The sequence below is a fragment of the Pangasianodon hypophthalmus genome, chromosome 7 (assembly GCF_027358585.1).
Source record: "Pangasianodon hypophthalmus isolate fPanHyp1 chromosome 7, fPanHyp1.pri, whole genome shotgun sequence".
Classification (NCBI taxonomy): Eukaryota; Metazoa; Chordata; class Actinopteri; order Siluriformes; family Pangasiidae; genus Pangasianodon; species Pangasianodon hypophthalmus.
Window position 1 is genome coordinate 9,800,447 of NC_069716.1, and position 14,445 is coordinate 9,814,891.

Genomic DNA, 14,445 nt, shown 5'->3' on the forward strand with positions numbered 1-14,445 from the left:
AAACATGGCTGCCACGACTACAATCCCCAGCACAACACTCCAACACCGTCTTCTTTGCTTACATATTCTGGTTTTTGATCTTGCCTTTTCTGGTTTTTGGATTTTTGGAATTGCCTTCACAGTGTTGCTTGCTGATCGCCTGACTTCTTACCTGTTTCTATTTATGGTTTTTGCTTCACGTTTTTGATCTGTTTGAGAATGTCTTCAATAAACTGCTAAACTGCATTTGCATCTGTTTCTTTGCCAACCTTGTTGATGCAGCAGGAGAGCAGGACTGGAGAAATGCCATGGCAGCCCAAGGGCAGCTGGTGGGACAACACCAATAGAACCTGGCTGAGCTGGACACAAAGCTGACTATGCTCATCAATGCTCTCTCCCCCGGCTACATTGCACACCGAGTCCCAGCTGTGCTTCCAAGCTCACTTATCTCCTGCCCAGACAAGTATTTGGGAGAGACAGCCCAGTGCATAGATTTTCTGTGGCAGTGCTCACTCTACTTCTCGAGTTAAAAGAGCATTTCCAAACAAAAAAAATCACCCAATTCATCAGCTTGCTCACATGAAAACCTTGAACTGGGCTACAGTGGTTTGGCTGCAAGGAGGGGAACACCTGTCATCAAACAACCACTTCGTAGAACTCTTTCAGCGAGTATTCAATGCTATGCTGTCCTTGAAAAAAAGGTCGGGGAGGGGCACAAGCCCAGATAGGGAATCTCATTGTTAGCCTCCCTCCCTGCCCTACTGATAAAGTTTCTTGTCTCCCTGCTCAGCTGAGAACATTACCCCCCACCCTTCCCGACTGAGGACGTCGCGCCACCTACCTGCTCTGCTGTGGACAATGCTCCTCCTCACTGCTCATCACTCTGCCTCCTTACTTTGTCATTGTTGTTGCTCCCCCTCTGGCCTCTCCATGGTCATTGCTCCCCCCTCTGCCACTGGTAGGGACATCGCTCTACCCAGGGGTCCAGGCCCTCCTAAGTTTTGGGAGCTTCAGGAGCCATGCCTTAAGGGGGGTGCTATGTCACATTCACTATGGACAATTTCCCCCAGACCACCATAGGGCACCCTCACTCACATTTTTGAATTTTTTCCTTTGTTGCCTGCCTCACTTCCTGCCTTTTTTGTACACTTGTTTTGTGCTCCCTTTATTAGTTACCCTATTTAAGTTCTGTGTTTTCCCTCCTTAGTGGCAAAGCATTATATGTTGTTGTATGGTTACCACAAGTAGCTTTAAAGACTGTCTGCACTTGCATCTGACTCCCTGGATTTGTGACACCTGCTTTGTGGGGGCTATCTTTTATTACATCCACAGGGAAATAGCCCTCACACCAGCCCAAACAAATCTCCCCCCTGTCCTCCAGACAAAACATATGTGACACCAAACTTAAGAGGCAAGCTGATCACATGGGCACACGCAACAATTGATATATGTCATCCAGGCACACACAGGACTTACCACCTACTAAGGGTGAGATATTGGTGGCATAACATGTTTACTGACATCCATTGATTCATCTCATCATGCAGCACATGTGCCCAAGCCAAAGTCCCACACACCCTACCAGCTGGTGAACTCATGCCCTTACCCACGACCTAACAACCCTGATCTCACCTCGCCATTGACTTCACGGACCATCATGGACCCCCACCCCCCCCCGAGTCACGGGGAAATATGGTCATCATGGTCATTGTAGATCAATTTTCAAAATCCCTGCATCTTATCCCACTGCCTGGTTTGCCCACCTCCTTTGAGACTGCAGAGCTAATCTTCACACATTCACATGTTCCACTACTATCCCTGAAGACATTGTAAGTGATCAAGGCACTCAGTTCACATCCAGAGTCTGGACCAGCTTTATGAAGAAACTGGGAGTCTCTGTAAGTTTAATGTCTGGTTACCAACCACAGGCTAACAGACAAGTTGAATGGGCAAACCAGGAGGTAGGCCATTTCTTAAGAACATTTTGTTCTGAGAATCAGGAGGATTGGGCTCAGTACCTTTCTTGGTATGCCCAGAAATCACTGCACCACTAAGCCTCACAATTGACTCCTTTCCAGTGCATTTTTGGATACCAACCACCCCTGTTTCCCTGGAATGCTAGCCCCACAGATGCAACCACAGTGGACGAATGGTTTAGGTGGAGTGAACAGGTGTCTTAAAAGAACAAAGAATTTGCAGGCCGACATCGAGGGGAAATCCCACAGTTCCAACCTTGTGACTGAGTATGGCTGGTGACCAAGGACTTCAGAAACAGCTGACTGTCACAGATTACAATCACCAGCACAGCACTCCACCATCATGTTCACAGTCACCTGAGTTCTAATGATGCACACCTGATCCCAAACTCACACACACACACACACACACACTTTATAAATATGGACTCTCACCAAAGACTCATTGTGATGTAATGCTCAATGTGCCTTTACCTGACTTACCAAGCCTTGTCTTCTGTGATTAGATATTCTGGTTTTTGCCTTGCTGTCTGCTTTTTGTATTTTTTGGAATTGCCCTCACAGTGTTGTTTGCTGATTGCCTGACTTCTTGCCTGTTCCTGTTTATGGGTTTTGCTCCACATTTTTTATCTGCTTGCCAGTGTCTTCAGTAAACTCTAAACTGCATTTGCATCTGTCTCCGACTCCACCACATGACACTTAGCAGGTGAGCTGTCTGTGTCTCTGACTATCTCTGCATTTACTCCAATGATGAAGGCAATAGATTTTCTCAAAATCTTGTCTTTCGAACAGAATTACAGTGGTGCAGGTTTCTTGAATCAACCACTTTATCCTCACTAGGACTGAAATGGAATGTTTGTTTTAGTCTCCAATTTTGTTTCAATTTCAGGTTTTTAAGTGATTAGGGCTTCACTAAAGTGATAGTGACAGAATAAATAATGTGATTCACTAATGTGAATCTGAACTTCCTAACCATAATGACAACTGGATGTGTATCTTCAGGCATATCTCTCTTCTCAAAGGTGAAATGAGATTCATAATTTAAATGAATTTCAGCCCAACTAATTGTGGGAGGTAGAGGTTCCAAATCCACAGTGAGCCTGACCACTTACTGAAGACGAATTAATAAACATCACAGATGATGGTGACATTAGGGCCTTTCTGCCCCTTGCCCCACTTATTGTCAATTAAAGAAAAAACTCAAGCAAGTCAAAAGCCTATAGCAGAAGTGTGCATTTGGCAATTTTCTGGTTTGAAACTATAATTATTGTAATTAGAACACAACTGTGACAGGCTGCCTGCAGATGCTGAGTGTTTTGTATTTTGCTCACTTGGAACAGTGAACCATCAAGACACACACACTGTAGATTAGGAGAAATTTTTAAAAACAGTTTACAAGATATGTCAGGCAGCAGATATGGCTTTAGTTGCAGGTAAAAATGCCTTATTTTTACTGGCAAACAAATCCATAACACAAGACATACAACAGTTGTATAAATAAAACTAGGAAATAAACAAACAGACTAGGCTAGGTAAGCACAAATATTGAGAACCAGGAAACAAAACAAGAATCAACAATGAGATAAACAAACAAGATATTTCTAAGTTTCATGTCTATGGTGTGTCTGGAGTGTGTATAAATATCTGTGTGTGTGATTAAGTCCAGGTGTGTGATCAGTATGATGATGGCTGTGAATGTGACAAAGTTTGTGTGTGTTGTAGGGTGTTGTAGTCCACTGCAGCCATTTCTGTATTCCATGAAGCAGAACCGTAACTGTAGTTTGCAGCAGTCATGTTTTTAGGCCGCAACATTGTCTGGGAGTTGTAGTGAGGCAGTGAATCCAGCACTTACATGACAATATCTATTAACTGAGTATTTTAAAGGGAATTCCTTCTTTTAAAAGAGTATACAAACAAAAGCATCCTGAGTATTTTAAAGAAACATTGACTAATTTATTGTCATATTCATGTCAAATCCCATGACCACTATACTAATTCAAGCCTAACACCACTATATAAGCTAATAATCTCAATAACATCTTGCATAGGAGTATAGTTAGTCTAGTTTTTCCCATGTCTGATCTTATACAATCCTCTCCGAAAGTACTACAATGGCAAAGCCAATTCTTTTGTTTTTGCTATACCCTGAAGACATTTTTTAGATCAAAAGATGAATATGAGATGATAGATCAGAAGTTCAACTTTCATTTCCTGATATTTACATCTAAATGTGTTAAACAACTTTGCACATTGCACCTTTGGTGGCAGACCACCTAATTTTTAGGTGAGCAAAAGTATAGGAACAGATAGTCTTAAAGTTAAGAATACTTAATATTTGGTTGTGTGTCCCTTGCTTGCAATAACTGCATCAAGCTGGCAACCCACTGACATCACCAAACTGTTCTATTCTTCTTTTGTGATGCTTTTCCAAGCTTGTACTGCAGCTTCTTTCAGTTGTTGTTTGTTTTGGGGGTTTCTCCCTTCAGTCTCCTCTTCAGGAGGTAAAATGCATGCTCAATTGGGTTAAGGTCTGGTGATTGACTTGACCAGTCTAAAACCTTCCACTTTTTCCCCTGATGAAGTCCTTTGTTGTGTTGGCAGTGTGTTTTGGGTCATTATCTCGCTGAATGCTGAAATTCATTCTAATTATATTGTATGCATTTCTCTGTAAATTGGCAGACAGAATGTTTCTGTAGACTTTTGAATTCATTCTGCTGCTGCCTTCATGCGTTACATCATCAATAAATATTAGTGAGCCCACTCCAGAAGCAGCCATGCAACCCCAAGCCATGATACTAACCTCCACCATGCTTGACCGATGAGCTTATATGTTTTGGTTGAGCAGAGCACATCCTTTTTTTCTCCACACTTTGGCCTTTCCATCACTTTGGTAGAGGTTAATCTTTGTTCCAGAACTTTTGCGGCTCATCTCTGTATTTATTTGGTGAATTCAAATCTGGCCTTCTGATTATTACTGCTGATGTGTGGTTTGCATCTTGTGGTATGGCCTTTGTAGTTCTGCTCTCGAAGACTTTGAACAGTGGATTGTGATACCTTCACCTCTGCCCTGTGGACATTGTCAGTAATGTCACTGACTGTTGTTATTGGGTTATTCTTCACAGCTTTCACAATGTTTGTCATCAACTTCTGTTGTTTTCCCTGGACGACCTGTTTGAAGTCTGGTTGTTAATACACCAGTGGTTTCTTTCTTTTTTTAATTCAAATTGTTGCATTGGCTATGCCCAATGCTTGTGCAATGCATCTGACCGATTGTCCCTCTTTTCTAAGCCTCAAAACGGCTTGCTCTTCTCCCCTAGATGGTTCTCTGGTCTTCATGTTGGTTTATTCTTTTTAACAAAAAAAAAAAAATCAGTCTTCACAGGTGAACCCAGGGCTCAAACCAAGAGTAGACGTTCCGTTATTAATTGATTAAACAGGGCACACCATGGTAACAAGAAATACCTGTCAGTCAGATGTTTCAATATTTTTATTCATTGAACAAATGGGTGGGTTCAAGCAAAAGATGCCATGTTCTAAGTTGTTTAACACATCTAGATGTAAATAATAGGAAATGAAAGCTGAATTTTGGATCTCTCTCATTCATTGTTTGATCTCAAACCCAGTGTAAAGCAAAAACAAAAGAATTGGCCTTGCCATTTCAATTCTTTTGAAGGGTATTGTCTATAGCAAGAAGGCATGAATGACATGATATTTAGCTTTTTTGTGAGGGAGAGCCTAGAAAAACAAAAGCAGATTAACTGAAGAATGTTGATGTAAACCGAATGATTTAATTCTTGCTGCCAAATATAGTTTAAACTGTAGATTCAGATATTTTGTTAATAGGCCAGAATTATTTTCCTTACTAATTAATGGGCTGTGTACCTATAGTGGCTGCATTGTGATTTTCACCCCCCATATATTTTTTAAATGGCTACTACATATCTGATTGTAGGAACATTATTACAAATCTCCTAACACAAGTTTGACATCACACAACAAAACCAAATTTGGGCACTGAAAAAGCAATGAGCAAAACAGTGAAAGAATGAAAGAAAAGCAAACTCAATGAAAACATTCTAGGCATTCTTTTTTTGAAGAAACATGGGCTCACCTTTCTGATGGTTTAAGATATCAGTAATACTTGTTCAGTCTGAGAAAGCAGAACAGTTGAATCAAATTTGAATCATAGGGTATCACAGTGAAAAAAGGCTAAAGGATGGATGCTTGCTCAAAGGATAAGACAGAAAAAGGTGTAAATGTGTGTACAAACTAGCCATAAATAAATATCTAAATATCATAAATATATAGTTTTATCTGTTAGGGAACACACTGTTATGTAACACATGACCTTCAATTTCAAAAAGGCCATTGTTTGATTGGTGCTGGTATTATCCTAATAATCATTACAAATATACAGTATGTATCTATAGTTTTATACGTCCTGTCCTCCATCCACACCTTAAAAATCTGTTCTTGCTCATAAACTTAATGAAAAATTAGAGGGAGTCGATGTGCTTTGATTGACGGGAGGAGTGAGGGCCTGTGGGATTCTTTGACTAAAGGTGTGAATGAACAGGGGATGAGATAATTGGTTAGTTTGTTATTATTGTTGTTATTATTGTTAGTAGCAGTAGTAGTACACTTGAAATCAACTGTAAATTGTTACATAATGAATGACCTTTTCCAAAAACATTCTAGCTAATAGCCTATTGATTAATAGACTTTTGCTGTTGCATGAAACCGTTACACAAAATAAACAGTCATAGCCTACAATATATAGTATTGGCCTACTTGTCAGAAAAGCAAAATAACAGACTTTCCATAAGCATGTCATATTAGCTATTTTGTAACTTGCTTTTTCATGAATGCATATACAAACACCTGCATCCTGATACACACCTCTAGTCTCAACCAGATGCCTAATGAGCTTTTTTGTCAACAATTCAGTTCATTCCAAATGTATTCATACTTGATTATATCCCTATGAGGTAGAAATGCCAGCACTGTCAGCATGGCCTGTGAATTCTGGCTCTGAGAGAATGAGTTCGTAACCAGTCTCAACTAAAACGTTTTAATCCCGCTTGCAGAGTTGTTTATATCTGCTCACTATATCCCTCTCACATGTCTTTTTTTGTCCCCGTCATAAACATTACTGAAGATTTTTTCATATGCTTCTCATATGACAACTGTATTATACAGATACAGATATACAGATACTATATACAGTCAGGTCCGGAAGTATTTGGACAATGACAGTTTTTGTGATTATGCCTTTATACACCAATTATATTTACAATTATGCCACTTTGTCCAAATACCTTTGAGCCCCTGAAAATGGAGGTACTTTGCTGAAAATGGCTGTAATTCCTAAATGGTAAATGCCATATTTTTGTGGAACCTCTTAAAATAAAGCTGAAAGTCTACACTTCAATCACATCTTGATTGTTTTATTTCAAATCCATTGTGGTGGTGTATAAAGGCAAAATCACAAAAACTCTGTCATTGTCCAAATACGTCCGGACCTGACTGTATATCCCCATCAGTAGGGGAGAGGCCAGAACAGTTGTAAGACTTTGGTTTGAGTTAATTTTCTCAAATGAATGTTATAGACTGCACACTTTCCACATCATGCATATGTTTGTTCTTTCAAGTGCAAGTTTACCCAAATCACCAGAGTGCTGTACATTTACACTGAGCAAAAGGCAGTGGCACAACATGGTGTTGGTTAGTTGTAACACCACTCAAAATCTAATGTACATTAGAAAAACATTTAATTAAACCTTCATTAGTCCAATGGATATACCTTTGAGGATAGCTTGGAAAATGTTAAGCAATTAAATAGATCGTTGGATGTCTATTACTCACATGTGGAGAAGCACATGCAGAACAAACACACGTTTATACATGTAATTCTAATTGATTGTATCAGGAATTTGTAGAGGAGGCGGATGCAATTGCAGATAATTTGTTGGAGAAGATAAAGCCAAAACAAATAAAACCGTGAAAACAAGAACCATTAACATGAACGATGGATACAAGGCAAGACACATACAGACATAAGCAATAATGTGGCACACAGGACAACAAATGACAACTACATCAAAAGCTTGACAGTGAGACACTGAAAAATTAGAACTTAAATAGTGGTGCTAACATAATGGTGCTAACATATGGAGACACAGGTGAAAGTGATTAATGAGGCATGTGACGTGCTGGGGCTGATGGGTAGTGTAGTTCTGCGCCATTTGGCGCTACCATGACAGAACTCGTACCCTTTAATGCATAGCTCCCGAAGCGCAATATGTCCTCCAGAGGGGTTCCTGGGCAGCTAAGCCTGAAGTCTCTCCATTTCCAGAGGCCCTTGGTTTGACGGTGAGTGGTAACCTTAGCGTAGCAGGCCGGGGACACAATGTCCTCCACAGAGCATTGAGATGGAGTGATCTCTTCCGTATAGCCTAGGGGTGGGGTGATGTCAAAGGTGGAGCCCAAGAGTGGAGCAATGGCCACCACAAAGCCAGTGGGCGAGTGAAGTTCAAAGCAGAGCCAGAGGGGGGAAGCAACTTCTTCCGCGAAGCAAGCAGGGGAAGTGACGTACAGGGGAAAAGAGCGATGTCCTCAGCAGAGCAAGGAGGCGGAGCAATGTCCTCAGTGGAGTAGGAAGGCGGAGCAACATCCAAAGCAGAGCCAGGTGGAGAAGCAACATCTGAAGCAGACCCGGGTTGCGTAGTGACCTCTGCGGCGGAGCAGGGAGATGGAGTGATGGCCATGGTGAGGCAGTGAACCGTAATGGCGTCATCTGTGGGGCAGTGGGGTAGAGGGATATCCTCAGACAAGCAACGAGGTGGAGTGATGTTCTTAGTAGGGCAGGGAGGGTGGGAGATGGTTCCAGCCTGGTCAGGAGTCCCCTCCTCAAAAAATTTCCTAAGGGGGCACATGGCTTCGAGCCATACCAACTTTCCCTGTTGATCCCACATCAGGTGTCTATTCTCCAGGAGCCCTTGTGGGAGCTCAAAAAAATCTGCTGCATCCATTCTGCATCCAGAAGCTTTCTGTCAGGAACTGGTAGAGGAGGCGGATGCCGAAACAACAGATAAAGCCAAAACAAACAAAACAGTGAAAACAAGAACCATTAACATGAATGATGGATATGAGGCAAAAAACATACAGACTATAAGTGATAATGTGGCACACACGACAACAAACCACAACTACGACAAAAGCTTGACAATGAGACACTGAAAAACTAGAACTTACACAGTGGTGCTAACAAGGCATAACGAGACACAGGTGTGATTAGTGAGGCATGTGACATGCTGGGGCTGGGGTAGTGTAGCTCTGTGCCCTTTGGTGCTACCATGACAGACTGATAATGCAGAGCTCATAAATCCTTTTATGTTCTGATTGTGTATTTTTGTGTTTAATAGTTTTCATTTTTTCATACCATGTTCCTTCATAGTAACTTTTTTTATTATGGTATGGTATATTGTATGGTTTAACCATAATTCTTAATTAATTAAAAAAAAAAAACATCTTTTTGATCTCAATTGCAATTCATCCTTATCCGTATACAAGCACGAATATTATTGGGTGTGTCTTTTCTGTCTCAGTGCTGCCAGCTTCCACTACTCTTAATTGTCTGACACTCTTGAAGCAAGAAATAGTTTTGTAACCATACTTTCTCACAATCCTGCAAACATAACTAGCATGCACAAACTCTGAAAACTATGCTCTCTAAGTGTAGAAATAACTGTACACAACTGCACAGATTTCTGTATTTGAACAAAAATTACTTATTTTTTTAATTTACCTGGCACATTTTTTTTTTACAAACATCTCCAGCAAGTGGAAGAATCCTGTGGATTTTTTAAACTGACATGGAGACATGACACACTTATATATGCATGTAATGAAATCATCATTGCATGCGTGCATTTAAAGAAAACAAGCTTGTTACAGTTGCGCTGTGTTAATCCTAAGTCAGTTGTTCTGACCCTAGGTCAGTACACATATTTCAGTAGACAAGTAGAGGTCTATCACATTATGCACAAATCAGTTTTATTTAGCTGAAGAGCAACAATAACAATACTTTTTCATATAATACAAATTATATTTCAATTAAAAAAATTCACAAATATAGATGTTACAGACATTCTCTCTCTCTCACACACACGTGCACTCACACACACGTGCACACACACACACGTGCACACACACACACACACACACACACACACACACACACACACACACACCATTCCTACAGATGCTGAGGGAAAATGTAAGAGTGAGGGAATAGGAATAGAATGGAAGAAAGCAGAACAGACGAGTGACAAGTCACAAAAACAAAGCAGAATTTGTTGTGTTTTATTAACAATGATAATGTGAGAGCAAAGTGTAGACTTTTCAAAATAAACATTTCACATCAACAGGATGAACATGCAACCTTCACACGAAAAGCACATTAGTATTGCGTGTTGAACAGTACATTTAGCAGAGAAAACTGCTGCTTTAGTGTCTACTAGTTCAGTAAAGCCTACTGTTACTGTATCCACTTCTCAGGCATTAAAGTATACCACAATGTACAGCAACTACAAGCCAGTTTTTTTTTTTTTAACCAAAGGCCATGAATGAACACACTGGATGAGGGATATGTTGAAATGACTGCCAGTGATTTCCCACTGGTCTCAATTGTGAATGATAGAGGATGTGGAAAGTGCAGATTTGCTCAATTCAGTGTATATTATTCCAAGCAGGAAAAAAAGCCTTTTTAAATACTCATTCTAAAAAAATGTTATGACAGACTTTACTGTAAGAAATACTTTGAAAGGCCACAGAGTTTTGCAGTGGAATAAGCTACCTACTGATTTGAAAACCTGTTCATATTAAAAAAAGTAATCAGTCATATGTGCATTAGCTCTAATAACACGGCATTAAAGGGCACAACATTCATTATTATTCTTTTCTTGTGATTTTGCATATTATATAGATGATACAGTGGTTTTGAGTGTTGATTGCACATGGTCACAATTAAAATGATAATGAAGATTGAGTGATTTTACTGTATTTTCAATAATTGCACAGGGAGTATAGCTGGAAATTAGATAATAAGTAACACTAGTAGAAACACCTTTGTGTTGCATTTCGAATTTCGAATTTGATTTCGATAATGTGTATCTTAAGAAATCATCAAACAGTGACAGCAGCACTAATGTAGATTTTTCTAATATATTTTGGACGATATATCAAGCAATTACATCATTCGTGTCACAATAACAGTGAGAGAAATCGTCGATGAGAAGCACCATCACAGCTGCTGTTTACATCTTGCATACACAGTTAAAATCAGTTATAGTCCTGACCTTTATTAAAAAAGTATAACATGGCCTTCTGTTATCTGGACTGATTTGAGTTCACTGACAGACACACCTCAGAGAACCTGGTAGGAATTGCTAAGAGTGACAAGAGAATAGCAAATTGAAGGGGTTGTGTGTGTTCAGTTCATACTTTTTATGTAACTTTTGGGGTATGTCTAACTTAAACTAATAGTGTGAAATGAGAGAATGTATTCATTGTGGACAAAATAAAGACAGTTGTGAAATTTCACAGGCACAGGCACTTTAGCAGGTAATCTGGATATCAATGTAGACAGCAGACATATAGTTCTTACCACTTTTTCTGTTTTGTCCATTTGTATATAGTATAAATAGGCAATAATATCAAAAGATAAAAAAATATTAACTTAACATGATGCATACGAATTTCATAATGAAAAAGAAGGTAGAACCTTTTTTTTTTTCTTATTTACTTTCACTGTTATTCTCATCTTATTCTCTGTGTATCTATGTGACAGCCTCAAAACTGCTACTCCTGGGTAAAGGTCTGCAGAGAATCACTGCCTCCTACCAGACAGAAGCAACCACGAGACAAATGACATACTTGGCATACACTCTGGGAAAGCAAGTTCCCCAGAGTGGAATATGATCATCTTCTCTCAGAAATCACAGCTCTTGACCTAAGTTCAAGAAACTAGCCTTTAATGATAACAGAGCGTTTGATGAGGCTCTACAAGGAATTACAGCAAGCAGCTAGAGGCAACTCCAGCAGCCAGCCAGCTCAGCCAACAGGGAGAATAAGGAGCAGGGGTAAAAGCAGTGGAGTCATAAACCTTTGCCATTTTCAGACTGTTTGATGACAAGATGCAATAAAAATGAATCGTTCAGCTGATGCCACATTAGAGGTGCCATCATATCTGTGAGAGCCCAAATCCTGCCAACATTCATGCATTTTGTCTAGGAGCTCCAGATTTTAACATCAGAGGTCATTGTTACGAGTCATCACTCAAAAATATGATATAAGTCTTTCCTTTTTTTCGCCCAATAAAAACAGCAGATGAGCCAATCAACATGTGAATGTGGAATGATTGACAATTGTGTAGATGTTTTGAAGTTCATATAATATGATATTAACCCCCTGGAAGCCCCACTGTTGTCTTGAATAGATTTTTCCACTTGGAAGATGCACTGTCAAGGTAAATAGAGAATGTTTCTATGTGAAAACATTAATGTGAAATAAAATCTATCTTATCTTATAAATATATCTAATCTATATTTATTATTTTCACTGATAAAATGATTATATAGGTCTACAAAAAGTGTCAAATCTAACACTTTAAATAATAATTTAAAATAAATAATTTTAATAGGAATGATAACTAGAAAGTAATGCAATTTGCTGTCCTACACCAGTCAGTGATGATGTGTTAAAACAGTTTGAGCAGCAGCAGATAAACAGTGAAAATGTTAGTTTGTGGAAACATTTCCTGATTCCTAGGGACATTAGACAAGTGAAAGGACTATTTTGAAAATGTACCATGTTATGTTTGTTTTCTGTTTTTTTTTGTTTAGTCTTATTTTATCTCAATTTGCTCCCAAATTTAGTTGTGACAGTTCACACCCACTAGCTAGTTCTCCCTTAATATACAACTTCTACCAGTCTAGGCTGAGCAAAGGTTTCCCTCTAACTGCCCTCTTCTGTATATAGAAGATTGTATACAGAAACTTACAGATCAGATACCCACCACTGGCTATTGTCAGGAATGAGAGAAGTTCACATTTATCACACGTGCATATGCACAGCTGTACACAATGGCCATTGATAAATCCCACACATTCTAAATTGATGTGCTTGTGCATGGCCACGTTTATTTGCGTAAATATAATTCCCTTAAATTGCCATATATGGTAAACAACTTCCCTTTAAAAAGCACAGTAGCCAGCTCGCAGTACTGCTTGTGTTAGAAAGCAGTGAAGTAAAGATACTGTTACATATCTTTACTAAATAAAATGGCTTTTACAAGTAGTTTGTCTAATAAATAAATAAACACAATTTATATATATATATATATATATATATATATATACATACAGTGTACAGTATACAAACTGTGTGTGTGTGTGTGTGTGTGTGTGTGTGTGTGTGTATATATATATATATATATATATATATATATATATATATATACACACACACACACACACACACACAGTTTGTATACTGTACACTGTATGTATGTATATATATATATATATACACACACACACACACACACACACACACACAGTTTATATACTGTACACTTCCTTATAGACATGTTTCCTCATGGGATAATACGGTTGGGCAATGGTGGAATTTTAGTTGCTGATTATTCCAGAGCCCAGGACTGTCAGAGAAACATTTCCTTAGAGTGACAAGCTATAAGGATGTTATTCTAGCAAAAGCTATTTTCTTTAAAAATCAACCATAACAGCTTCAACATTTATTATGTAATAGCAGACATCAGGATTGCCATTTAATAACTCTCATATGCTTAAGTACTCAGACATTCTTTAAATGGCCACCTTCCTGTTCATTTTTCTGCTCTTTTCTTGGCTTCTAGCTGTAAATGTATTTGTACCAGTATTTATTATGCAATGATCCCCCAGAGTTTAATCAGACTGATTAATAGCGTGAGTGTAGCAATCTCAGCAATACACTGCTTAGAGATCACAGCAGACCCAGGGTAAGAGTGCATGTGACATTTTTATTTGAGCTTGTGCACTTGGACCAGTAGTCAGTCAGTAACATAACATGAAACTTTGTTCAAAACAAACAACATTGAACTTTCCAGCTTGAATATCACTTTCTGCTTTAAGTTGGCTTTGTTCTGCTAATAGATATGCATGCATGCTCCATGTGGGTTTCCACCTGGTTCTTTAGTTTTCTCCCACCTTCCAAAAACATGCTGGAAGATGGATTGACTATGCTAAACTGCCTGAACAAATGAATGAATCAGTCAATCAATCAATGAACCTGCTGCAGTGAGGGATCAAATTCCACAATTCTTACTGTTCCTTAGGCTTCATTTCATGAGAAGGAATACATTACAGCACAAGCACCGACACTTGTCAAAAGGGAAAAGGCTTCATGTCTGACATGCAGGATTCAAAAGGAC

At 39.1% G+C, this 14,445-nt stretch overlaps 1 long non-coding RNA gene across 1 annotated transcript; it reads left to right on the plus strand.

The window, feature by feature from the left end:
• The first annotated feature begins 2,078 nt into the window (after nt 1–2,078).
• Nucleotides 2,079–12,353, plus strand: LOC113542866 (uncharacterized). Its single transcript, XR_003404360.3, has 2 exons — nt 2,079–2,661; nt 11,806–12,353. It is a non-coding gene; the product is annotated as an uncharacterized LOC113542866 (long non-coding RNA).
• Nucleotides 12,354–14,445: the final 2,092 nt, after the last annotated feature.